The sequence below is a fragment of the Phyllobates terribilis genome, unplaced genomic scaffold (assembly GCF_046119375.1).
Source record: "Phyllobates terribilis strain yellow unplaced genomic scaffold, ASM4611937v1 Scaffold_642__1_contigs__length_896892, whole genome shotgun sequence".
In the NCBI taxonomy this organism is placed as follows: Eukaryota; Metazoa; Chordata; class Amphibia; order Anura; family Dendrobatidae; genus Phyllobates; species Phyllobates terribilis.
In genome coordinates, this window is record NW_027363402.1 from 469423 (window position 1) to 495501 (window position 26079).

Below are 26079 nucleotides of genomic sequence, written 5' to 3' on the forward strand. Positions count from 1 at the left end.
TCCGGAGGCAGCCCGAAGGCAGGAGTTGGGACCCCGAGGTCTGCCGTCGGACCCTGTGCCCATCCCACCACCAACTGTGGACCATGAGCCGATGTCCGGAGCCCCGGCTGTCATCCCGCCGCAGGCCACCGCATAATCCTGCCCAGCACCGGACCCACCTGAAGGACCGCTGCTCGTTCCAGAACCATTCCGACCAGTACCGGACTCACCGGAGGACCTGCTGCCCACAGGTACCCTGACCGTGACCCGGCCCACCGCACTGGAAGCCACCACTGGGGCCGTGATGTCCGCCCCGACCTCCGCTCTCGAGAGAGGGACGGGACTTCTGATCGGGACCAGCGTGCACAGCGGGACCGGAAGGAAGATGGCGGCGCTCTGTGTTCCTGCCGGTGAGTCACTAGCCCCCGCTCTCCAACTGATACCAGTAGTGATGATCCGCTCGGGGACCGCCACTCACCCAGCGCAAGGGTGAGGGAACCCCCGGCCTCATTCCATACCCATATGATGGTCACCACCAAGCAGGGACCGGTCGTAAAGCCGCCAGCGGAGGAAGAGGAGTTGGATTACTCTCTGTTAGCATTACCTGGAGAGCAGTGGATGACCAAACTGCCACCTCCACGGGGTCCATTCTCACCCCCTAGGGCCTACTGTGTGAATTCCAAGTATGGGGGAGTGAGGGGATGGATCCGGGAAATACATGATATAGCCTGGATAGCCAGAGGAGGTGAAAGCATGGGGGCCTGGAGGAAACAGGAGTCATATGCGTTCCCCTTGCCTATCAACACCAGGAAACCAGTACCTACCCTACCACCTACTCCACCGGGGGCACCTATCCCACCACCTGCCGATGTTGTTGCTCAGCCTGGCCAGGCTGAAAGGTCTGTTCCTGTGCCCATCATCTCCAAAGAAGAACAGGAAGAATACAACTTCCAACAACGCCTGGCTGCATGGAAAGAAAAGATCATCCAGGAGAAGAGACGGATGGAGGAGTGTGCCCAGGAGTGGAGAGAGTACCCGGGAAGGGACTGCCTGGAGGATCGGATGATCAGAGGTACGGTCATAAATTTTTATCAGCTAAAGGGATTTTGGCTTCGCCTGGACATATTTGTCAACAGGAGGTCGGTGGAGAGGGATTATGCCCTAGGACGGACCCGGAGTCTAAGGTCAGATTCTTAAAGATGTGGGGACCTCGGGGCTGGTACGCCATTTCAGTCTCCCGCATAGTTGAAATGGAGTAGTACCACCCCGAGGATTGGGCAGATGCAGAAGAACCAAGAGCTTCGTGTCAAATGAGAGGATTCTTCCCCATCTCTACTGGGCCCCGCTTCAGGATTCGTCCCAACTGGGAGAGCAAACCTGTCCCACAGGCCACAACCAAGGAGGGGGCCACTTCTGCTGGGGTGGCAAGAGAGGAACCCCTCCCAGCATCAGTTCAACTCCCCACTATCAATGCCGCGCAGTGTCCATTTACTGTGGACTGGTGCCAACCAAAGAATAAAAAGGACTAGGACAGTGTTGCTCTCTCTCAAAAAGAAAAAAAATCACCGAGTTGTGTTGGTTGCACGCCGTGTTCCAGTGATAGTTCCTCATCTCTGCCTAGGTAATGTGACGTGTTCTTTCCTTGAAGGCTGGTAAAGCCACCAGAGACTGTGACCACAGTAGAAGGACCGCTACTGCTTTCCTGTTAAGGCCGGATAGGCCTATGGTATATTAAAAACTACGGTAGTAGCTGGACAAGTTGATATTTATTTTTGGTTTTGCCTTATTTTTTTTATTTGCACCTGTTGTGTCCTTTTCTGCTGGATATGCGGGCACCTCAAGCGAGTTGGGGAGTCTTCACTCTCAACTTATGGACTGTGCCGTATCCTGTCCAGGAACTGTTTTCCAAATTTCACTTTATGGACTGTGCCTTAGATGTTTACAAGAAACGGACATTGTTTCTGCCCCCGTTTTAAAGGACTGTCTCCCTTGCCTGTTCCAGGGTCCTTACCTAGAAGGACCGAGGACCCCGTGCCCTAAGAAACAAAGGACTGTGTTCTTAAAGTGGCACACTCTCTCAAGAAAATGGGTTGTGTTGAATATATGTGTTCTATTTCATGCCAAATATTTTACAAAGACTATGCTATATTTAACATTTTTGCACTTGAATTTGAAAAATGTTTAGTGGTAGTTAGGGAGAGCCGGTTGAAGACGAGCAAAAAGCTCCAGCTGAAGAATAGTTGTTGGTTAAAATTGTGGTTAAATCTGTGTATTTCTTGCAGGAGACCGATTGACAAGAGATTTAGATAGGGTAAGTGTGCTGTATGTGTAAATTGCTTAAAGGGGTCCATAGTGCCTAACTACCAACTCACCTTTAAGTAAAGAGGCAGTATTGGGGGAACACTATCTGAGGATAGTTAGGGGAGAACTACCACAACTCCAAGAGGCTGGTTAAGGTAACCAGGTAGAAGGCAAATGTCGAGGACGACATTCAAAAAGGAGGGAAGAGTGTGACAGGTAGATATTACATAAGGTGTTGATAAGCGTACCTGTCAGCGGAATTGTGCTTAGTAAACTACATACACTGTCAGGTGGGTGCCAATGATACCTTTGATTATGAAATCCGTCCAGTGGTTCTTTTATAATCTTTAGTTTCAGTTCTGCCATAATGATATGCATGTGCTCTGGTGCTCTGCTTCTGTATTCATGTATTCCTATCTCTGGCCTCTGACAAGTCTCTGTGCTTTCAATAACCTGCCTACTATTTTAAATACTGGCTGTGTAATTTCTCTGCCCATGTGAAATCTACATATCCCAAAATGTCCGCCCAACACCCACGCATGCGCTGTAGCAACTTTCGGTTGCCAAGAGATACTACTGCGCACGCACAAGCACCATTTTGCTTTTGGAAAAAGAGCGTGGGTACAGAAATATGGCGCCGCATGTGCGCAGTAGCATCTCTCGGCAACCGAAAGATGCTACTGCGCGGGCATCGGGCGGCCATTTTGGGATATGTAAATTTCACATGGGCAGGGAAATTACACAGTCAGTATTTAAAATAGTAGGCAGGTCACTGAAAGCACAGTGACCTGTCAGAGGCCAGAGATAGGAATACATGAATACATAATGAGAGCACCAGAGCACATGCATATCATTATGGCAGAACTGAAAATAAAGATTATAAAAGAACCGCTGGACGGATTTCATCATGAAAGGTATCATTTTACTCAGTGTAACGGAGTCCACCTGTCAGTCTATGTAATTTACTAAGCACAATCCTGCTGGCAGGTGCGCTTTAAGCATCCAGCAACTAGGGGGGTTAACAGGGTGCAGCTAAGGGGAGTGGTCAGGCCTGCCCCAGTGAGACTGGGTAGTGTCAGTTCTGAGCTGGAGAGCCAGCTTAAAGAAGTTGTCCACTACTTTCACATTGATGCCCTATCCAAAAGATAGGTCATCAATGTATGATCGGCCGTGATGCTGTACCCGGCACCCCTGCTGATCAGCTGTCATCGGTGCCGCCTCCGGCCAGAAGTGCTTACCTGCGGTGCTTGGCCGTCCATCTGTAGTGGCCGCCGCGGGATACTGCACATCCACCTCCCATTGAATTGAATAGGAGGCAGATGTGCAGTAACAAGCACTGGCCACTGTAACTTGATGGCCAGGTAAGCACTTCCTGCCGGCGGCTGCCGCCACAAATAACAGCCGATCGGCAGGGGTGCCGGGTGCAGGACCCCAGACGATCATACATTGATGCCCTATTCTACAGATAAGGCATCAATATGAAAGTAGTGGACAAACCCTTTAAAAGATACAGACCTCTTCACCAGGCTGATGAGGGTTCTGGGACTCTCCCACTGTGACTGCCTTTTAATTGCTAGTGGTATCTACAAGAGAAAGTAGTGGAGAAAGGAGTTAACTGTTGTTTAGCAGAAGCAAGGATTGAACACCACATCTGAGGACTGGACTCATCCTTGCGTTCTAACCATCCCTCGTACCTCACTGCACTAGAGGCTAAAGCCTATGACACAGTGGACCGGGGACTGCTGGTGGGATCATTACTGTTATGGGGCATAGAAGTGTGCTGCTAAAGAGACTTGATCTGTGATGTACTGTGCTAGTAAGAAAGACTGTTTGTTAATGTGCCTTTAAGATGAAACTGTTTGTTACTGGAGCTTGTTGCTCAAGAGACTTAAATTGCACTGGCCATGTGTGGCACCCCAGGGGTCCGGTTGCCACAGTGGCATTGCCTCCCTCACAAGAGGTGATGCCATGCCTGGAAGTAAGTAGGGGTCCCCTAATCAGGTTTTGCTAAGCACGCAACAGTTTCCTGGCTCCAGACCAGCAAGGGGAGCTCCTCCCCTTGGCAACTGGGATCTGGAGGAGGGGTTAGTGAGACTTAGTGTGAGGAGTTGAAGTCAGGACATCGAAGAGAGAGGAGCTGGGGACTGGAGCTGCGCGGCAGCTCACCCCAGAAGGACCGGCACAGAAGAACCGGACACCAGAGTCCGAGGCTGTGGGGCACTGAAGGCCCAGCTGCAGAAACCGGAGGGCAGGAGATTGCAGGTCTCCTGGCCCCATCAGACGGCCGGAGGCTCAGCAGCACTACAGGGCCCAGCACCGCCACGTGGGAGCGACGCACCATCAAGGCCCGAGCTGCCTGCCATACTGGTGAGCACAGAACCGTTGCACTCAGGGACGAGGGCCACCGCACAGCTACAAGCAGCAGGGCCATAGAGTTTAGTGGAAAGGGAAGGCCTCCAACTTCACCTGGCAAGGAGGATTCTTTACTTGCTTCCAGGCTGCCCGGACTTCCACTTCTAGCCAGTACCCTAGTCCAGGCTTGTCTACTCACCACCAGTAAAGATAAGAGGAACCGTCATTAAGTTGTGGACTGATTATTGCTGTGCCATCAACCCCTGCACTACAATGCCCAGCACCACCTATAACATCCACACTGCCCTGGAGCTAAGCTCTACCCGTGGAGAGCCACACAATCCCTGCTGCACTAACATCAGCTCCAGAGGACCTGCTCCGCAGCGGCGGCTCCCTGTAGCCGCATACCACAGGTGGCGTCACAAACTTTATACAAACACTATAAATCCCCTATAAATAAACCCCTTTTATTGACCACCCTGGGTCACGGACCGGGTCTCCGCCACTGTGACATCCCCCAGCAACTACCGGCCCGGCACCGGGTACCCCAAGGCCCAGTGGGCGCGTCACATGTGGCTTCATTAAATGCAACTGTTCAACTGTTCATGAGGACTCGTGTACTGGCCTGTACCCCCAGCTCACTATCAATGTGCCAAAGGAATGTTGCAGGAGATGAAGGAGGCTGGGGTGATCAGAGATAGTTGTAGCCCCTGGGCAGCTCCATTAGTTCTCGTTAGAAAGAAGGATGGTACCATGAGGATGTGTGTTGATTACAGGCAAATTAACCGCATTACACATAATGATGCCTACCCATTACCCAGAATTGAGGAGTCATTAGCTGCACTAAGATCTGCTAATTATTTCTCCACTTTGGATCTCACCAGTGGGTACTGGCAGGTTCCTGTGGCAGAGGCGGACAAAGAAAAGACTGCGTTTACCACGCCAATGGGCCTCAGCGAGTTCAACTGCATGTCATTCGGGCTCTGCAACGCCCCAGGAACCTTCCAGCGGTTAATGGAGTTCTGCCTAGGACACAAGAACTTCGAAACTGTCCTGCTCTACCTGGACGACGTAATTGTCTACTCAAAGACATATGAAGACCACCTGGAGCACCTGGCCGAGGTGTTCGAAGCCCTATCTGGTTTTGGGCTGAAGGTAAAGCCGTCCAAATGCCACCTGTTGAAGCCCAAGGTGCAGTACCTAGGTCATGTGGTAAGCGCCGAAGGTGTAGCTCCAGACCCTGAAAAAGTCACCGTAATCAAGGACTGGCCAAGACCCTCCACTATCAAGGAAGTGCGGCAGTTCCTCGGGCTGGTAGGCTACTACAGAAGATTTATCAAGGGTTTCACCAAGATAGCAGCACCCATGCAGGACCTCCTGGTAGGCCAGTCCAAGAAGGCCAAGAACCCGAAACCTCCGTTCAAATGGGATAAACCAGAAGACGAATCTTTCACCCGACTGAAGATGGCTCTGACCGGAGACGAAGTCCTGGCCTACCCCGACTATGGCCAACCCTTTATATTTCATACCGATGCCAACAACGTGGGATTGGGAGCGGTGCTGTCCCAGGTACAGCAAGGCAGAGAGCGAGTGATTGCATACGCCAGCAGGAAGCTCTGGCCCACGGAAAGGAACCCCGACAACTACAGTTCCTTCAAGTTGGAGTTTATCGTCATAGTCTGGGCTGTAACAGAGAGCTTCAAACACTATCTCGCCTCCTCCAGATTTACAGTCTTCACAGATAACAACCCGCTGACGCACCTGGAGACTGCGAAGCTTGGTGCCCTAGAACAACGATGGATGGCCCGACTGTCTAACTACGAGTTTATCATCAAGTATTGGGCGGGGCAAAAAAATGCAAATGCTGATGCGATGTCCAGGATGCCCAACTTGCCATATGGGGGAGAAGACCTAGAAGAGCTGGAGGAGATAGAGATACCCGCTTTCTATCGTCATGGGGTGACCCAGTGCTCCCGCTGTGTGAGGGACAAGCGCCCCGCCAACAGAGAGGCCATGTTCAACCCATTGCCCCACCATGGATGGGCAGAGACGCAGGATAGCGACCCGCTGTCCGCCTAGTCAAGGAGTTGCTGATGCAAGCTGACTCGCACCCTGATCCAGATGCTCCACAGGAGACCCAACAGTTGTGGAAGGAGAAGGGCAAACTGTTCATCTACGAAGGAAAGCTGTGTCAAAGAAGCATCAACTCCCGGACACATGAACTGGTCTGGCAGGTGGTAGTCCCGAGGCGGGATGCGTTAATGGTCGTAGAAGCGTACCACGATGGAGCAGGACACTCAGGGTGGAAGAAGTTGGAAGTCCTGCTACGTGAGAGATTCTACTGGGCTGGCATGAGGAAAGGAATTAAGAGATGGTGTCGAGAATGTGGTCCATGCAACCTGAGACGAAAAGACCGTGACAGCAAGAGGGCTCCCCTGCAGCCCATAATCAGCAAACAGCCACTTGAACTGGTAGCCTTGGACCACGTGAAGCTAGCCCCAAGCCAGTCAGGCTATGTCTACACTTTCACCATAGTAGACCACTACTCCCGGTTCTTGGTAGTAGTGCCAGTGAAAGACCAGACAGCTCAGACGGAAGCCAAAGCGTTCCAACAGCACTTTTGTCGCCCGCACGGTTACCCTAAACGGGTACTTACCGACCAAGGTCCAGCCTTTGAAACAGAAGTGTTCCAGGAATTCTGTAACTTGTACGGCTGCAAGAAAAACAGAACGACGCCGTATCATCCCCAGACTAACGGGTTGTGTAAAAAGATGAACCAGGTGGTGATAGACCTGTTGAAGATGTTGCCCCTTGAAGAACGTAGCCTGTGGCCAGAGAAGTTTCCAGATTTGGCGGACCTATATAATCACATCCCGGTGAACTCCACCAACTGTACATCCACTTACCTGATGAGAGCAAGACCTGGCAAGCTACCCATCGACTTAGACATGGGAGTCTTAACACCAGAGACGACATCACCAGATGCGGATTGGGATACCGAGTGGCAGCAGCAATACCGCAAGGTGCAAGAGTGTGTTGAGAGAAGTTTGTCCCAGGTGAGACAGAAGCAAGAGAAAACTTATAATCAGCACGCACCTGCCGTTCCCTTGTCACCTGGAGAACAGGTACTTAAGAGAAAGAGATGACTCCACAAATTAGATGACCAGTGGGAGGTAGAGCCATACACAGTCCTACCCTCCAATTACGATAACATCAAAGTGTGCCTCATCAGTAAGGATGGAGGGGAAACTTCAGCGCAGGCTCAAGAGATCACTTGAAGATATGTCCTGAACAGTTGAAACACACAGAAGAAGATCAAGACAACACTCAGCCCACAGAAGGAGTGGAGGAAGTGGTCCAAACAGTACTCGGAGAACTTCCCCGGTCTTGGATGCAGGTGAACAGTGCAATTATAGTACCGGTCCTTACCTTTCTCCAAGCGGCCTCACCGGAAGCTGCAGAAGTTCCAGAACAGCTGGAAGACCAGTCGGTCCCAGAGACAGAAGTTTTATCATCAGCAGACCAGGAGAATCTACCCTCTGCTAGCAGTGAACCTGTCGTACCCAGGGTGAGCCAAAGAATTCGTAGGAGATTACCCAGCTTACCTGTGTTACCTCAAACTACCCGTAGGGTAGTTCACACAGAACCCACCACACCAGGGGTAGACACTAGGGACCAGGGTAGAGTAGTGACAACTAACGTACTACGTAGATCGACCAGAAGTTCAAAAGGTCAGCTCCATGCCCGCTGCAGAAACTAAAGTGTAAGAGAATAAAAGTGTATGTTGTATATAGTTGTACCCGTTAAATAAAATGGAAAAGTATATTTGTTAAATTTATGGACAATTGAACCACAGGACTAGGTGTGGTCAGGACAATGTTGGATATAGTTACTAACAGGCCTAGAAAATAAACCGCAGGCGTGGCTGAAGACCAGGCCCAACGAAAGAGTGCCCCGAAGCCATGCCCAGGGACGACACACAAAGTGGGTTGATGCAGTTCCCACCAGCCAAATTACAGTTACCAGGATTGTGGTGTAAAGACTAAGCGCCGTAGTGACTGCTTTCAAATTTTGTTGGGTTTTTGTAATTTTTGACTGTTGGAACCTGTTTAAATTGTTAATTGTTAATTTTAAAGGTATCCTCAGTCCAGGAGTAGTGAAGTTAACTAGGGGGGAATGTGGCACCCCAGGGGTCCGGTTGCCACAGTGGCATTGCCTCCCTCACAAGAGGTTATGCCATGCCTGGAAGTAAGCAGGGGTCCCCTAATCAGGATTTGCTAAGCATGCAACACTTTCCTGGCTCAAGACCAGCAAGGGGAGTACCTCCACTTGGCAACTGGGATCTGGAGGCGGGGTTAGTGAGACTTAGTGTGAGGAGTTGAAGTCAGGACGTCGAAGAGAGAGGAGCTGGGGACTGGAGCTGCACGGCAGCTCACCCCAGAAGGACCAGCACAGAAGAACCGGACACCGGAGTCCGAGGCTGTGGGGCACTGAAGGCCCAGCAGCAGAAACCGGAGGGCAGGAGATTGTAGGTCTCCTGGCCCCATCAGACGGCCGGAGGCTCAGCAGCACTGCAGGGCCCAGCACCGCTACGTGGGAGCGATGCACCAGCAAGGCCCGAGCTGCCTGCCATACGGGTGAGCACAGAACCGTTGCACTCAGGGACGAGGGCCACCGCACAGCTACAAGCAGCAGGGCCAAAGAGTTTATTGGAAAGGGAAGGCCTCCAACATCACCTGGCAAGGAGGATTCTTTACTTGCTTCCAGGCTGCCCGGACTTCCACTTTTAGCCAGTACCCTAGTCCCGGCTTGTCTACTCACCAGCAGTAAAGATAAGAGGAAACCGTCATTAAGTTGTGGACTGATTATTGCTGCGCCATCAATCCCTGCACTACAACGCCCAGCACCACCTATAACATCCACACTGCCCTGGAGCTAGCTCTACCTGTGGAGAGCCACACCATCCCTGCTGCACTAACATCAGCTCCAGAGGACCTGCTCCGCAGCGGCGGCTTCCTGTAGCCACATACCACAGGTGGCGTCACAAACTTTGTACAAACACTATAAATCCCCTATAAATAAACCCCTTTTATTGACCGCCCTGGGTCACGGACCGAGTCACCACCACTGTGACATCCCCCAGCATCTACCGGCCCGGCACCGGGTACCCCAAGGCCCAGGGGGCGCGTCACATGCGGCTTCATTAAATGCAACTGTTTAACTGTTCATGAGGACTCGTGTCAAATGTGTCTGGTCAGCAAGTGAATCCAGTTATATGTCTGTGCCTGAGGGCAAGTACCCCTGTATGACTGAGAGAAGCTGCAGCACATGGTCTATGGTCGCCCTGAGTAAACAGTTCCCCAAGGATTCCAAAGAATTCATGAAACCTGTCTCGCCCCTATCTAAACCTAGCGGTGTGCATGTAACAAAATCTTTCTATTTCTCTCTGAGGTCTCTCCAGAATGCAGGGTACAATAAACAGACAGGTTATAAAAGAAGTACAATATACTTATGTTGCATCTCTCCTGTCTCTACCCAGTCCTCCGCTGGCTCGCTTACTCCCTTTCTCCCATCTGACTTCACTCTTCAGAACCTCCAGTGCTCACTGGGACTTAAATGACGTCCTGTTGAGCGTCACCCAGTGATGTCATGATGTCTCTTGATGCCTAATGAGCATTGAATTGCAAAAATTTGGGTTCTGGAAAATCCAATTTTTTGTGAAATTTGAAGCAGAGAGACAAAAATAAGACAGCCCCCAAAAAGGGAATGGTATTATAGTATCTAGTTTTGCATTTTGCATGAGTTCTTGTAAATACTGCTATCATAAGGCGGTATCTGCAGCCCATTCAGGTTGCACAGGTTGTCCAGTGCCTAAAGGATAACAAAGAGGTTTGCCATGTCTTTCAGCACAGTCTCCAGAGCATGGAGGAGATTCCAGGACACTGTCTGTGGCACATTATTATTATTATTATTTGGCACTTTTCATGTGAAAAAGGGGGTATACATAGCAAACACAATTGCAAAAATCTTGAACAAAAACGCAATGGCAAACTGTTACTGGAGGAGAGAGGACCCTACCTGCGATGTCTCACAATCTTCAAGGGATGGGTGAGGATACAGTAGGTGAGGGTAGAGCTGGTCATGCAGCGGTGTGGTGGAGCAATGATTACTGCAGGTTGTAGGCTTTTCGGAAGAGGTGGGTTTTCAGGTTCCTTTAGAAGGTTTCCTCAGTAGCCAAGAGTCTGATGCTTTGGGGTAGAGAGTTCCAGAGTAGGGGGGATACATGGGAGAAATCTTGTATGCGATTGTGAGAAGAAAAGATAAGAGGGGAGTAGAGAAGGAGATCTTGTGAGGATCGTAGGTTGCGTGTAGGTGTGTACCGGGAGACTAGGTCACAGAAGTATGGAGGAGAAAGGTTGTGGATGGCTTTGTATGCCACGGTTAGGGTTTTGAACTGGAGTCTCTGGGCAATGAGGAGTCAGTGAAGCATTTGACAGAGAGGAGAGGCTGGGGAGTAGGCAGGAGGCAGGTGGATTAGTCGGGCAGCAGAGTTTAGGATAGATTGGAGGGGTACGGGAGTGTTAGCGGGGAGGCCACAGAGCAGGATTTTGTAGTAGTCGAGGCGGGAGATGATGAGGGCGTGCACTAGTGTTTTTGCAGATTCATGGTTGAGGAATATGCGGATCCGGGAGATGTTTTTGAGTTGGAGTCGGCAGGAAGAGGAAAGGGCTTTGATATGTGGTTTGAAGGAGAGGTTAGAGTCCAGGGTTACCCTGAGGCAGCGAGCTTACGGGACTGGGGAAAGTGGACAGCCATTGATTTTGATGGATATGACTCGCCCCCAGGGCCATGGGGTACTCGGCAGCCGGGCCTTATGGCTGCTTGCAGGGGGGATATCACGGTGGCTGGCCCGGTTCGTGACCCAGGGCGGTCAGTGCAAAAAGGGGATATAATTGTTAGGGACATTTTGTGACGCTGACTCGCCCCCGGGGGCCTGCAGCTGATCGCCAGGGTTATCACGGTGGCTGGCCCAGGGCGGTCAGTGCTCAAAGGGGTATCAATTATTAGTAGAAGTTCAGAGAGTTCGTGACGCCACCTGTGGTGTCTGGTGAAGGTCCTCTGAGACAGATGTCAAGGCAGCTAAAGATGGTAAAGCTCCCCAGAGGTGGAGCGGGCCTCAGGGCAGTGTAAATAGATGAATGGTGCACTGGGCGTTGTAGTGCGGTGATGGAAAATGCCGCCGGTGAAGAAACAGACAGAGGCTGTTCGATGCAGTCGTCCAAGGTTTTACTTACAGTTCTTAGGCAATTCACAAGTGCACTTTACAGGTGAAGGCCTCCCGCGTCGCGCTGCGTTCACCAGCCAGGGGTTCAGTCCTTCCTCAAGCAGCTTAGGAGTGCCTGGCAGAACCCCACTTTCTCGTGTTCCTACTTTGACCATCTTTACACTTGGTCCTTCTCACCGCTGCCCTACGCTGCTCACTCTCAATCCCGCTGGGGTATGCTGAAGTCCTTCCTGTACGTCGGATCCGGGACCAACCTGACCCCCTGGGGATTAGAATGAAGCAAACCGATCCCTCCTGACACCTGGCAGGAGCGGGGCGTACGGGTGCCGTCCTGCACGCGCCATACCCCCTGGGATCCTTTTTGGAGAATGGAGCCTACTTCCTGCTCATCTCCGTGGCCTCTATCCTGAGCCCTAACTTGCGGAACAGAGTTCTGACTGAGCCTCTGCTCCCAGACAGTCTTCACTAACTGGCCTCAACTCCAAATATGGCTTCCCATTATATACCTACTGTATAAGTGCTTCCTGTATCTGCTTCCTCCACCCACACCCACTACTGGTTCCCCCTACCTTTGGATTCCCCCCTACTCCAGCCAGGGTCGGGGCTCAGCAGAAACTACATTGCGTCTTGCTCCTCCTTCTGGCCTGGAGTGGTGTAGTGTTGGATGTGGGTGTTTGGGGTTCCGTGCAGCACACCTATCTTACCTGAGAGAAGGAAGACACCATACCTCTGTGTGAGGTGCAGTATCTCTGTGGCGACCAAACCCTCAGGGGCGCCACAATGCCACCTGTGGTACCTGGTGAGGATCACCAGCACTGCAACAGTCCTCTGAGGCAGATGTTAGGGCAGCTAGAGATGGAACGGCTTCCCACAGGTGGAGCAGGCCTCAGGGCAGTGTAAACGATGCAGGTTGCGCTGGGCGTTGTGGTGCAGGGGGAACGATGGCGCAGTAGGAGTAACGGACAGAGACAGGGAATTTGCTTTGTTACCTTTACTCATGCAATTGTTAGGTATGGTCCAGGGTACTCCATAGGATAGGTGCACTTCAGGACTTCGCCCCAGTGAGCGGGTATAAGGCGGCCTCCTGATCCATGTTTGCCTCTGTGTATGCTCCTGGCCAGCCTGCAACTGGGCCTAGATTATGTGTTACCTCACCTGTTGCTCAGAAGTAGGACCTCCGGTTGGTAACCACTTTCCCTGGACGTCGGGGCCTTCGTGGTTCCTGGTCCTGTGTGTGTCTAGCTTTCAAGTTTTGCCAGGGACTTGTAGTCCTCCTGGGATTCCGGTTGACCCTACTGGGTGTAAAGGGTCCCTGTAGGCACGGACCCGGAGTCCGGTATGTATAACGGGGTGAGCTTACTATGCTCCTCTGCCCCCTTGGTTCCACTCTCCTTTCCTCCTCGCCGTCAGCCACACTCGGGGACGTCACTACTCGGCATCTGACGTGCTGCGTCTTTACCGCTCTCTGAGCATCGGCACGCTCTCAGACTCTCTCTGTCTGACTGCTCTGTTCTGCTCTGAGCACTGACTAAACTCAGACTGACTCTGACTAACTAACTCTGACTAACCAACTGAGCTGCCTGGCTCCACCTTCCCTTTATATGTCCCTATCAGGGCTCCCTCTGCTGGTATGAGGTGGAAGGTGGAGGTGTGTAAATGTAGTGAGGGCCTCTTGTGGAGAAGTCCATCCATGCACCCATATGGGTCTGTGGCACCAAAGTCAGATGGGGGGGCTGAGTGAAATGGGGGAAAGATGATGAATTCTGTTTTATCCATGTTAAGTTTTAGAAATCTAGCAGAGAAGAAGGATGAGATAGCGAACAGACATTGTGGGGTTCTGGTTAGTAAGGAGGTGATACCAGGTCCAGAGAGGTACATCTGTGTGTCGTTAGCATAGAGATGATACTGAAAGCCGTGGGACTCTATGAGCTGTCCCAGGCCGAGGGTGTAGATGGAGAAGAGCAGGGGTCCTATGACTGAACCTTGGGGAACACCGACAGATAGGGTGCGAGATGAGGAGGTGGTGTGTGAGTGAGAAACACTGAAGGTTCTGTCTGTTAAGTATGACTAGATCCAAGATAGGGCCAAGTCTTTGATACCAAGAGATGAGAGAGTCTGTAGTAATAGGGAATGGTCCACTGTGTCAAGGGCAGATGACAGTTCCAGGAGGAGAAGGACAGAATAGTGTCACTTGGATTTGGCGGTTAGTAGGTCGTTGGTGACTTTAGTCAGGGTAGTTTCAGTAGAATGGTGCGGTTGGAAGCCAGATTGTAAGCGGTCAAAGAGGGAGCAGGAGGAGAGGTGGGAGGACAGTTCAAAATGGACGTGTTGTTCCAGTAGTTTTGAGGCATAGGGGAGAAGTGATATGGGGCGATAGCTAGTCAGAGAGGATGAGTCAAGGGAGGGTTTTTTGAGGATGGGTGTGATGGAGGCATGTTTGAAACATGAGGGGAAGACACCAGTTGTTAGTGACAGGTTGAAGAGGTGGGTTAGAGTTGGGATGAAGACTGTAAGGTTAGGGATGAGGTGGAATGGGATAGGGTCAAGTTCACAGGTGGTGAGGTGTGACTTAGAGAGTAAGGAGGAAAGTTGATCTTCCGAACTGGCGGAGAAGCTGGTTTTGGAGGAGGAGGATTGAGTAGATATGAGGAGGGGCTGTGGGGACTTTAGGAAAAAGCTTTGTCTGATGGTATCAATCTTCTGCTTGAAGAATGAGGCAAAGTCCTCGGCTGAGATGAAAGTAGAGGGAGGAGGCGATGGGGGGCGGAGGAGAGAATTGAAAGTGCTGAATAGCTGTTTAGGGTTGTGCGACAGGGAAGTTATGAGAGATGAGAAGTTGGTTTGTTTTGCTGCAGTGAGTGTGGACTTGAAAGTAGTGAAGGACTGTTTGAATGCGATAGAGTGCTCGTTGGAGTGGGACTTTTCCCATTTCTGCTCAGCAACCCTGGAGGTCAGTCTCAGTTCTTTTCAGGCTGGTGTGCCAGGATTGCCTGTTGATTGTGCGAGCTTTGTTATATGTAAGGGGGGTGACCGAATTTAGAGCTGTAGCTGTTGTGGTGCTATATGAAGCAGCAGCAGCATCTGCATTGTGTAAGGAACTTATGTCTGTAAGAGGGAGAAGGGATTAAGAGAGTGAGTGTAGGTCAAGGTGTTTGAGATTTCTGCAAGGGTATGCAAGTTTGTCAAGTGGGGATTGTGCACCTGGAGAGGAGAGGGAAGAGAATGTTAGTAGGTTGTGGTCAGATAGAGGGAGAGGTTAGATAAGGAACAGAGGCGGATGAAGATGAGGTTCAGTGTGTGGCCATCTTTTTGGGTGGCTGCGGAAGACCATTGAGGAGGAAGGAGGAAGTGAGGTGACGCGCCCCTGGGCCTGTGTCGCGCTGCGGTGCGCACGCGGGAGGTTACCCGGAGCCGGATCCGTGGAGGGTTGTAGTCTCGTGGCGGTGACCCGGTCCGTGTCCAGGGAGTCAAACTGGACGGCAGTCTATTAGTAGTAAATAGTTGATGACTACGCCACCCGTTGAGTGCAGCCAGAGAGCTGCTGCTGCGGGGCAGACCGCTGAGGCCGATGGTAGGATTATGCAGCGTGATAGTATAACCCCCAACGGGAGGGGTATGGCCTCAGGGCAGCCGACGTGGATGATGGGGGTAGCAGGAACCACTCAGAGACGGTACGGTGTAGTTCAGGGTCTTTACTGGTAACAACGATAGACCCTCCCGGAGTACTTGCTAGCGAACGGGGCCTGGTCAGTCCTTGAGCAGATGGGATCTCCCCTGGCCAGGCGTAGTTGTAGGCCTCCAAAACTGACTGTACTCTTCTGGCTACCTTGCTAGAAGCTGATGTAAGTAGCCCACGTCCCTGAGTGTACCGTGTGGTGCTCACCCGTATGGCCGGTGACTCGGGGCCTTCTAATGGCTTCCGCTCCACGATGGCGGTGCTGGTCCCACGCGTGTGACCGTGCCTTCGGGCTTCTGGGCCAGAGGACCTGAAATCCCCTGCCCGACGGATTCTGCTGCTGGGTAGGAGTTAGTCCCCACAGCCTCGGACTCCGGGTCCGGTAAAGAATCTTCTTAGTCAGGGCGAGCTCTGCAGCTGCCAGCCCCTGACTCCTTGTAACTCTGCTGTTTCCTATGCTGCTTCTCTTCTCCACTCTCCTTGTCTGACTCACCCTGCCTCAGCCCCGGGTTTTTACAGGGGAAGTTCTTCCCCTCCCAAGACTGGGCAGGAGGTGTGGCATGCACAGGATCCCTGACCAAAGGACCTCCCACCTGCTCTCAGACATAATATCTCTATCACTGTGGCAACCAGACCCCTGGGGTGTCACATTCCCCCCTAGTGAAATTTAGTACTCCGGGACTAAACACATTTAGAAAAACATAACAAAGTATAACAATAACAATACTATAAGAAAAACACATAAGATGGCTACGGCGTGTCCGCAACCGGATGCAGTCTTTGAAGAAAAGCAAAGGTGTCCATTTCACCAACACAGGGAGACGTAACCAGGTAGGGGTCTGTCCTACCCCGAGTCCTTAACAGTCTCTAGTCCATCCTGGGTTACGCTCCAACTATATACAAGGATTCCCGGTAAATCCACCAAGGTTTCCTAAAAATAACTAGAAACACAAAATTATACACAAGCAACAAGACACAGAAAAACATAAATAAAACAATTTATACACTTTAAATTCTCCAGCGTGCGGGTAACTGGCCTCTAGTGGCCCTAGTGGACCTACGGAGCTGACTGTCTGGCCCTGAACTACAGGGTGTAGGAGCTGTCAAGGGTAAACTGGGCAGCTGTCTACCGGCTCTTTGTCTCACTAGGGGTACGGCAGGCTCACTATAAGCAGAGGGTTGATTCTCCTGTTCTACTCGTGTGGAGTCTTCTGCCTCCTGGACCGGCTGTTCTTCCAGCTCTACCCGTTGCTCCGTAGGTTCTTGGGATGATGGTTGGAGGAAGGTGAGTACGGGTACCACAACTGCACCATTGACTTGAGTCCAAGACCGAGGGAAGTCCCCGAGCACGGTACTAACCATATCTTCCCTTTCTCCCACGGGTCGATGGTCTTCTTGTTCCTCTTCAGGGTTCCTCAGTTGTTCGGGACACTTCTTCAGGTGGTCCCGGGATACAATGGCTGTGGTTTCCCCTCCGTCTTTACTGATGGTACAGACCTTCGGGTTCTCGTGGCTTGAGGGCAGTACGGTGTACGGGTCCTTCTCCCACTGGTCGTCCAACTTGTGGAGCCGTCTCTTCCTCTTCAAGACCTGCTCTCCGGGTACCAGGGGAACAGCGGGAGCATACTGGTTGTAAGTTTTCTCTTGTCTTTCCCTAGCCTGACAGAGACTTCGCTCCACGCTCTCCTGTACTCTCCGGTACTGCTGCTGCCTCTCTGTGTCCCAGTCTGTTTCTGGTGAAGTGTCCTCGGGGGTCAGGACTCCCATTTCCAGGTCAACAGGTAACTTACCAGGTCTTGCCCTCATTAGGTAAGCCGGGGTACAGTTGGTGGAACCTACCGGGATGTGGTTGTATAGGTCCACCAGATCGGGCAACTTTTCAGGCCACAGACTGCGTTCTTCCAGGGGCAACGTTTTTAGAAGATCCATTACCACCTGGTTCATTTTTTCACAAAGTCCATTAGTCTGCGGATGGTAGGGTGTCGTCCTTATCTTCCGGCAGCCATACAGATTGCAGAATTCCTGAAAGACCTCCGCTTCAAAGGCAGGTCCCTGGTCCGTCAGCACTTGGTCCGGGTACCCGTGTGGACGGCAGAAGTGCTGCTGGAAGGCTCTAGCTGCTGTTTGAGCCGTTAAGTCCTTGACGGGGACGACAACCAAGAACCGGGAGTAATGATCCACGATGGTTAACGCGTAGACGTAGCCACTTCTGCTTGGGGGTCAGTTTTACATGATCCAAGGCTACCAGTTCCAACGGTTGCCGGGTGACGATGGACTGCAGGGGAGTCTTCTGGCTGGCTCGGTCCTTCCTTCTCAGGTTGCACGGGCCACAATCTCTGCACCACTTCTCGATGGTTCCCCTCATGCCTACCCAGTGGAACCGCTCGCGCAGCAGGAACTCCAGCTTTTTCCACCCAAAGTGTCCAGCTCCGTCGTGGTATGCCTCCATCACCATGGCTGCGTCTCTTCGTGGCACCACTACTTGCCAGAGTAATTCATGCGTCCGGGAGTTAACCATTCTGTGGCACAACTTCCCTTTGTAAAGGAACAGTCGACTCTTCTCTGCCCATAGTTGTTTGGCTTCCTCCGGAGCGTCTGGTTCAAGGCGAGCCTCCGGCCGAGTCAGCATCTCCTTCACCAGTCGGACGGCAGGGTCGCTGTCTTGCGTTTCCGCCCAGTTGTAGTGGGGTAAGGGGTTCAACGTAGCAGCCTGCTTACTCCTTACCCGGTGGGAATACTGAATAGTCCCATGACGGTGGAACGCAGGGAGTTCAACTTCTTCCAGTCCCTCCGGATCTTCTCCTCCGTCCGGCAGGTTGGGCATCCTGGACAGGGCGTCCGCGTTGGTATTGGAGCGTCCTGCCCGGTATTTAATTGTGAACTCGTAGTTGGACAGACGGGCCATCCACCTCTGATCCAGGGCACCGAGTCTTGCCGTGTCCAGGTGTGTCAGCGGGTTGTTATCCGTGTACACGGTGAACCGGGAAGAAGCGAGGTAATGCTTAAAGCGCTCAGTGATTGCCCATACTACGGCCAGGAACTCTAACTTAAATGAGCTGTAATTCTCGGGGTTCCTTTCGGTGGGTCGCAGTTTTCGGCTGGCGTAGGCGATTACTCGTTCCTTCCCCTGCTGGATCTGGGACAGTACGGCTCCTAGCCCGATGTTACTGACGTCGGTGTAGAGGATAAAGGGCTGGCTATAATCCGGGTACGCCAGGATTTCGTCCCCCGTGAGGGCCATCTTCAGCTGGCGGAAGGACTCTTCTTCCAGCTCTTCCCATTTGAAGGGCGGCTTCTGGTTCTTGGCCTTCCGGGACTGGCCTATCAGGAGGTCCTGCATAGGTGCTGCCTTTTTGGTGAAACCGGGAATAAACCTTCGGTAGTAGCCTACCAACCCGAGGAACTGCCGCACTTCTTTTACGCTGGAGGGGCTTGGCCATCCCTTAATTGCGGTGATCTTATCGGGGTCGGGAGCCACTCCGTCAGCGCTCACCACGTGTCCCAGGTACTGCACCTTTGGTTTCAGGAGGTGACACTTGGAGGGTTTCACCTTTAGGCCGTAACTCGCCAGAGCCTCGAACACTTCCGCCAGGTGTTTCAGGTGGTCCTCATACGTCTTGGAATATACGATGACATCGTCCAGGTACAACAGGACCGTCTCGAAGTTTCTGTGGCCCAGACAACACTCCATTAGGCGTTGGAAGGTTCCTGGTGCGTTGCAGAGTCCGAACGGCATGCAGGTGAACTCGCTAAGTCCCATCGGGGTGGTGAATGCGGTCTTCTCCCGGTCCGCCTCTGCTACAGGAACCTGCCAGTACCCGCTAGTGAGATCCAAGGTAGAGAAGAAGTTAGCAGATCTTAAAGCAGCCAATGACTCCTCTATCCTTGGTAAGGGGTACGCATCCTTGTGTGTGATACGGTTGATTTTCCGGCAATCTACACACATCCTCATGGTGTTGTCTTTCTTTTTGACTAAAACTAATGGGGCTGCCCAGGGGCTACAACTATCCCGGATTACCCCAGCCTCCTTCATGTCTCTAAGCATCCCCTTGGCGTGTTGGTAATGTGCAGGGGGTACGGGTCGATACCTCTCTTTTATGGGAGGATGATCTCCCGTGGGGATGCGATGTTCTACCCCCTTGACTCGCCCGAAGTCTAACGGGTGTTTACTAAACACTCTCTCATACTCTTGAACCACCCGATAGACTCCTTGTTTCTGATGTGAGGGAGTGGAGTCAGTACCCAAATGTAGTTGCTGACACCAGTCCTCCATGTCTTTCTTAGAGCCGTTACCTTCCTCCGGGTGAGATGGAGGCAAGGGTTCCACAGATTGTATAGAACTTTGATTAGTGGTATATAATTTGGCTAGCGTGGCATACCGGGGCAGGTACACTTCCCTCTCCCCGATATTTATTATGCGAATGGGCACCCTCCCATGGCGTACATTGACCACCCCCCGTGCTGTCAAAATGGTGGGCCTACTGTCTGAGTAAACTGGTTCTACCATTGCCTGGTAATCTCTACCTCTCAGACCAATAGCTGCCCGGCACCAAATCATCATTTCACTTTTTGGGGGCATGGCAATAGGAAAAGGGTCACACATTCTTACGCTACCAATCTCACCGCCGGAGAGTTCCACTTGTTGCCGTTGCATCAGTGCCCGGATCTCTTTCTGGAGCACCCGCTGCTCGCCGGAGCTGGCATTCTTGGCAACCTGCTGTAAAAGGAAAATCACCTCTGCAAGACAATTTTCAATTACATTAGTTCCTAGAGTTATTTTTGGGTGACTCTCATGTTTATCGATATCTACAATGATCAGTCCCTGTGCGGCCAGTTCGACTCTACCAATTTTGATGGTCACCTCTTTAAATCCGATCTGTGGCACGGGCTGACCATTGCTGGCGATGATACTCAAGTCGTCGTCGGGGTAGCGGGTAATATCCGAGTCATTCCAGTACTGCTTGAAGAGCACGTACGGGATGGTGGTGACCTGTGACCCGGTGTCCAGTAGGGCACTCATGGGAATGCCATCCAGTACCACAGGCAAGACTGGACGTCCTCCCACATATCTGTCGCGCCAGTTCGATGGGCCTGGTGATCTTTTTCCTGGGGGTTGGCCCTCTACCCCAGGTTGTGCCCGTTTAAAGAACAGTACCTTGCCATATGTCCGGGTTGATTGCAGCGGCGGCAGATGGGTCGTCCGTCCTCACTGTATTGGTCACTGGGTCTTCTTCTGGCCGGTGGGGTCCTCCTTGGTCGACGCCACGGGATGTCCTCCGGTCCGGATGCCAGCTGGATCTTCCCTGGGGTGGAAACCTGTAAAGACTGCACAGTTCGGGTTAGCGCAGCAACGCTCTTAGCTAGCTCTTGGACCTGATGGTGTAGGTCTGGAGCCGGGTCATTGTCCAAAGCCTGCGCATCAGCTCCCACAGGCCCTGCTGACAAGGGCGCCGCCTCCTGGTAGTAAGTGGTAGTGGGGCGTCTGTGGGTCACAACGCCACCTGGTGCCGGTTCTCGGAGCACCCGGATGGCTCTGTCCTTGAACTGTGCAAAGTCCAGATGGGGATCCTGTAAGGCCATTGCCCGCAACTGGGTTCGGTGGGCATTGCAATATAAACCCTCTATAAATTGTTCAGTCAACAGCCTGTCCTCGTTTCCCACCCCATCAGGGTCGGTCTGCTTTATGGCCCTCAGGGCCTCTTGTAGGTTTAGTGCATAGTCCCTTATACTCTCATGCGCTCGCTGCTTGCACCCGTAGAATCTAAGCTTAATCTCGGCTGAGGTGCGGGTATCAAAGGTGTCCTTCAGCCGGGTTAGTATCCCTGCGACAGTCTTCCTCCCAGGTGGCCAGGATTTTACTTCCCTTTTGGCTGCCCCGGTTAGTTGGGCCACCAGGATGCTCACTTTTTGCTCTTCTGTGAGGGGGTACACCTGGAAGAGGCTATCCAGCTTTTCTCTAAAGTCATGCAGGGTATGTGACTCCCCTGAGTACTGGGGTAGCCAAGCTGCTCCCGGGATATAGGGCATGGTGAAGGGCATAACTGCAGCAGCGGTAGCGCTGGCGGGGGTTGAGGCAGTGAAGCTCTCCTCCGTATCCGACATCTTCCTCCCCCCTAGTGGACCGTGGCCTACCTTGCGATGATCCTCTTCCATAGGCCGCGGCTCCGCAGTGGATCGTCAGGGTTGAGGACCTTCCGTCGCGCTCCTGTGACGTCGGCGTCTGCTGGGCTCCTTCCAGGACCTTACGCAACGTCCGGACGTGAGGCGGGGCTTCAGTTCTCGCGCGCTTTCGGAGTCCACGCCCCTCTTCTTCCCGCGCGGCGTCCTCAAGATGGCGTCCAATGGCGGGAAAACTCCACGGATGGCGGGAAGAAGGTCGAAGATGGCGCCGGATGGCGGGAAAACTTCGCGGATGGCGGGAATAAGGTAGAAGATGGCGCCGGATGGCGGGAAACCTTCACCACTGGTAAGTTTGAACAGTCTTTGCTTTTCAGGCACGCAGTACCCGGTGGTTGCGGGCACGAAATCCTGCCGACTACGCCAAAGTTGACGCGCCCCTGGGCCTGTGTCGCGCTGCGGTGCGCACGCGGGAGCTTACCCGGAGCCGGATCCGTGGAGGGTTGTAGTCTCGTGGCGGTGACCCGGTCCGTGCCCAGGGAGTCAAACTGGACGGCAGTCTATTAGTAGTAAATAGTTGATGACTACGCCACCCGTTGAGTGCAGCCAGAGAGCTGCTGCTGCGGGGCAGACCGCTGAGGCCGATGGTAGGATTATGCAGCGTGATAGTATAACCCCCAACGGGAGGGGTATGGCCTCAGGGCAGCCGACGTGGATGATGGGGGTAGCAGGAACCACTCAGAGACGGTACGGTGTAGTTCAGGGTCTTTACTGGTAACAACGATAGACCCTCCCGGAGTACTTGCTAGCGAACGGGGCCTGGTCAGTCCTTGAGCAGATGGGATCTCCCCTGGCCAGGCGTAGTTGTAGGCCTCCCAAACTGACTGTACTCTTCTGGCTACCTTGCTAGAAGCTGATGTAAGTAGCCCACGTCCCTGAGTGTACCGTGTGGTGCTCACCCGTATGGCCGGTGACTCGGGGCCTTCTAATGGCTTCCGCTCCACGATGGCGGTGCTGGTCCCACGCGTGTGACCGTGCCTTCGGGCTTCTGGGCCAGAGGACCTGAAATCCCCTGCCCGACGGATTCTGCTGCTGGGTAGGAGTTAGTCCCCACAGCCTCGGACTCCGGGTCCGGTAAAGAATCTTCTTAGTCAGGGCGAGCTCTGCAGCTGCCAGCCCCTGACTCCTTGTAACTCTGCTGTTTCCTATGCTGCTTCTCTTCTCCACTCTCCTTGTCTGACTCACCCTGCCTCAGCCCCGGGTTTTTACAGGGGAAGTTCTTCCCCTCCCAAGACTGGGCAGGAGGTGTGGCATGCACAGGATCCCTGACCAAAGGACCTCCCACCTGCTCTCAGACATAATATCTCTATCACTGTGGCAACCAGACCCCTGGGGTGTCACAGAGGGATAGAAGCTTAGAGACAGATGAGTGGGAAGTGTCAATGGGGATGTTGAATTCACCCATGATGATAGTGGAGATGTCAGCGGAAAGGAAGTGAAGCAGCCAGGTGGTGAAGTGGTCGAAGAAATTGGTGGCTGGCCCTGGAAATGACAGCCAGTTGGAGGTTGGAGGGGGAGTAGATGTGTAAACAGTGCGCCTCGAAAGAGGGGAAAGTAACAGAGGGCGACAGTGGAATTGGGGAGAAGGAGCAGTTATCTGACAGGAGGATACCAATTCCTCCGCCATGCTTGCCGCTGGAGTGTGGGAAAGATGGGATCCACCATAGGAAAGTGCAGCTGGAGAACCTGTGTCAGAGGGGGTGAGCCAGGTTTCTGTGATGCCGAGGAAGGAGAGTTTGTTAGTAATGAAAAGATCATGGATGTAGGAAAGTTTGTAGCAGACAGAGCGAGCGTCCAGAGAGCTCCTGTTAGTGGGACTGGGGAAGCGGGGGCTGGGCGGATGGGTATAAGGTTAGAGAGGTTATGGAAATTTGTGGTAGGTTGTGGGTAGGAGGTAGAAGTGACTGTGGGGATGTGGTGAGGAAGGCCAGGATTTGGAGAGATATCGCCAGCAGTGAAGAGGAGAAGAGAAAATGTTAGTAGGTGGGAGCATGAGAGAGCATGAAGTGGATGTCTGTGTTTGGAGACAGAGGATTGAATATTAAAGAAGAATTCTGAAGAGGAGGTGAATTGAAGGGGTAGGATGGGGGGAGAGATGAACAGTTCATTACGAGGTGTAGGTATTAGGGGGGTTAGTAGAAAGTAGAGGACTATAGGGGAGAGAGTGAAAACACATAGAAACATTGCTTATTGTGAATGTGTACTATCTTTCAGTGCATAGTTAAAGAGGGTATAAAGTGTGGTTACCTGACTCCTGCAATGACTAACTGCCAAATGTAATAACTGCCCACACTTGGCGCCGATGACATTCAGCGCAAGACACGTGCATGTGACGCGCCCCCTGGGTCGTGGGGTACCCGGTGCCGGGCCGGTAGATGCTGGGGGAATATCTCAGTGGCGGTGACCCGGTCCGTGACCCAGAGCGGTCAATAAAAGGGGTTATGTATAGGGGATTTATAGAGTTTTTATAGAGTTCATGATGCCACCTGTGGAATGCGTCTAACGGGAGCCGCCGCTGCAGAGCAGTCCTCTGAAGCTGATGTTACTGCAGCAGGGATGGTGTGGCTCTCCACAGGAAGAGCTAGCTCCAGGGCAGTGTAGATGATGTTGCAGGTTGTGCTGGGCGTTGAAGTGCAGGGGTTGATGGCGCAGCAAGAAACACAGAGACAAGATAGTGCAGTCCCAGGGTCTTTACTCACAGTTGTTGCAGTCCAGATTACAGGCGCCAAAGCAATCTCCCTCGTCGTGCTTACTCAGTGAGGGGCTCAGTCCACCCTCAGATAGCTCCGGAGTACACAGCAGGACCCCCTTCTGTGTCTTCTCTCTGGCTGTCTCCCTGAACCTCTTACCAAGTGTTCCAGTCTAGTACCTGCGGGCCTTGGCGGGCAACGTCTGCTCCATCCCCTGGGTCCTATATAGCTACCTTCCTGGTGAGACTGGTATGGAATGTTGGCTACAGGACATAAAGTTCTGCAGCCTCCGGTTTCTAGCTGAGACGTGCAATCTTCTACTAGTTGAGGGACCGGTTCCCTGTGTGCAGCCTGACCCCTCCACCTCCCGGTAGATTCGGGCGCACGGGTGGCTTCTCGCATTGCCCGTACCCCTGGGGTCCTCTCTTCTGTTCCTGGAGCCTTTCTGCTCCATCTACTCTCTTCTCTCCTTCTCTTCAACCTTGGGCCTCACTGATTAGGCCCGTCTCTGGAGCAGAGCTCCTACAGAGCCCCTGCACCTTCCACTCTCCTCCTCTGACTGAACTGACTTTCTAAGATGGCTTCACTATTTTATATCTTTCTTCTATGTGCTCCCCTTAACTACGTCCTCCACCCACACCCACTACATGGTTCCCCCTTACTAGGCCCCCCCCCCACTCCAGCCAGGGTCCAGGGATTGTGCTCTCCTGTAGGAGCAATCTCGCCCTGCCCTCTGAAGTGTGGTGTAATGAATGCAGGTGTTAGGGTCCTGAGCTGTACTCCTTCCTTGCCTGAGGGTGAGATACCACACTTCTGGGTGAGATGCAGTACCTCTGTGGCGACCGAACCCTCAGGGGCGCTACACATGCACCCCACACGCGTGCACCCCTTAAGCAGCTTCTAAATTTATGGAGCAGAACTGTAGAAGAGCATCAACTGAACATCAGGACCAATATCTGCTCCTTTGTGTAAGGATGAACAGGAGGACTGCAAAGGCCCTACAACATAACCAGAAGCACGTTACACCCAAAATTGTCAGAAACAGACTTCATGAGGGCGGTATGAGGGCCCGACATCCTGTAATAGGACCTTACTCACAGCTCAGCACCTTGCAACTCAATTGGCACCAGAATTGTCAGGTCCTACGTTCTCTGTACAGGTGATAGCAGGTTCACATTGAGCAAGTGATAGATGTGAAAGTCTGGAGACGCCGTGGTGAATGTTATTCAGTCTGCACCGTCACCCAGCATGATGGGCACCGTGTGATAGCCAACGGCAACCTGACTGCTGTTAGGTACACGGATGAAATCCTTAGAGCCAATGTCAGACCTTACTGTGGTGCAGTGGACCGTTGGTTCCTCCTAGTGCAGGACAATACCCTTCCTCATGTGCCATACTGGGAAGGCAGTTCCTGGATGATGAAAACATTGATGAGCTCACTTTCCCCAGACCCAGGTGCAAACCTGGTACAACTTGTGTAGCTACACAGGGGTCCAAAAGGTAAGAGGGGCCACTACCACTTCCAAAACAGGTGGAATTGTCTGTGTCCACTCATGCCCAGACCTGAATCCAATTGTGAATCTTTAAATCATTATGTATCAATGCATCCAATGCCGGGG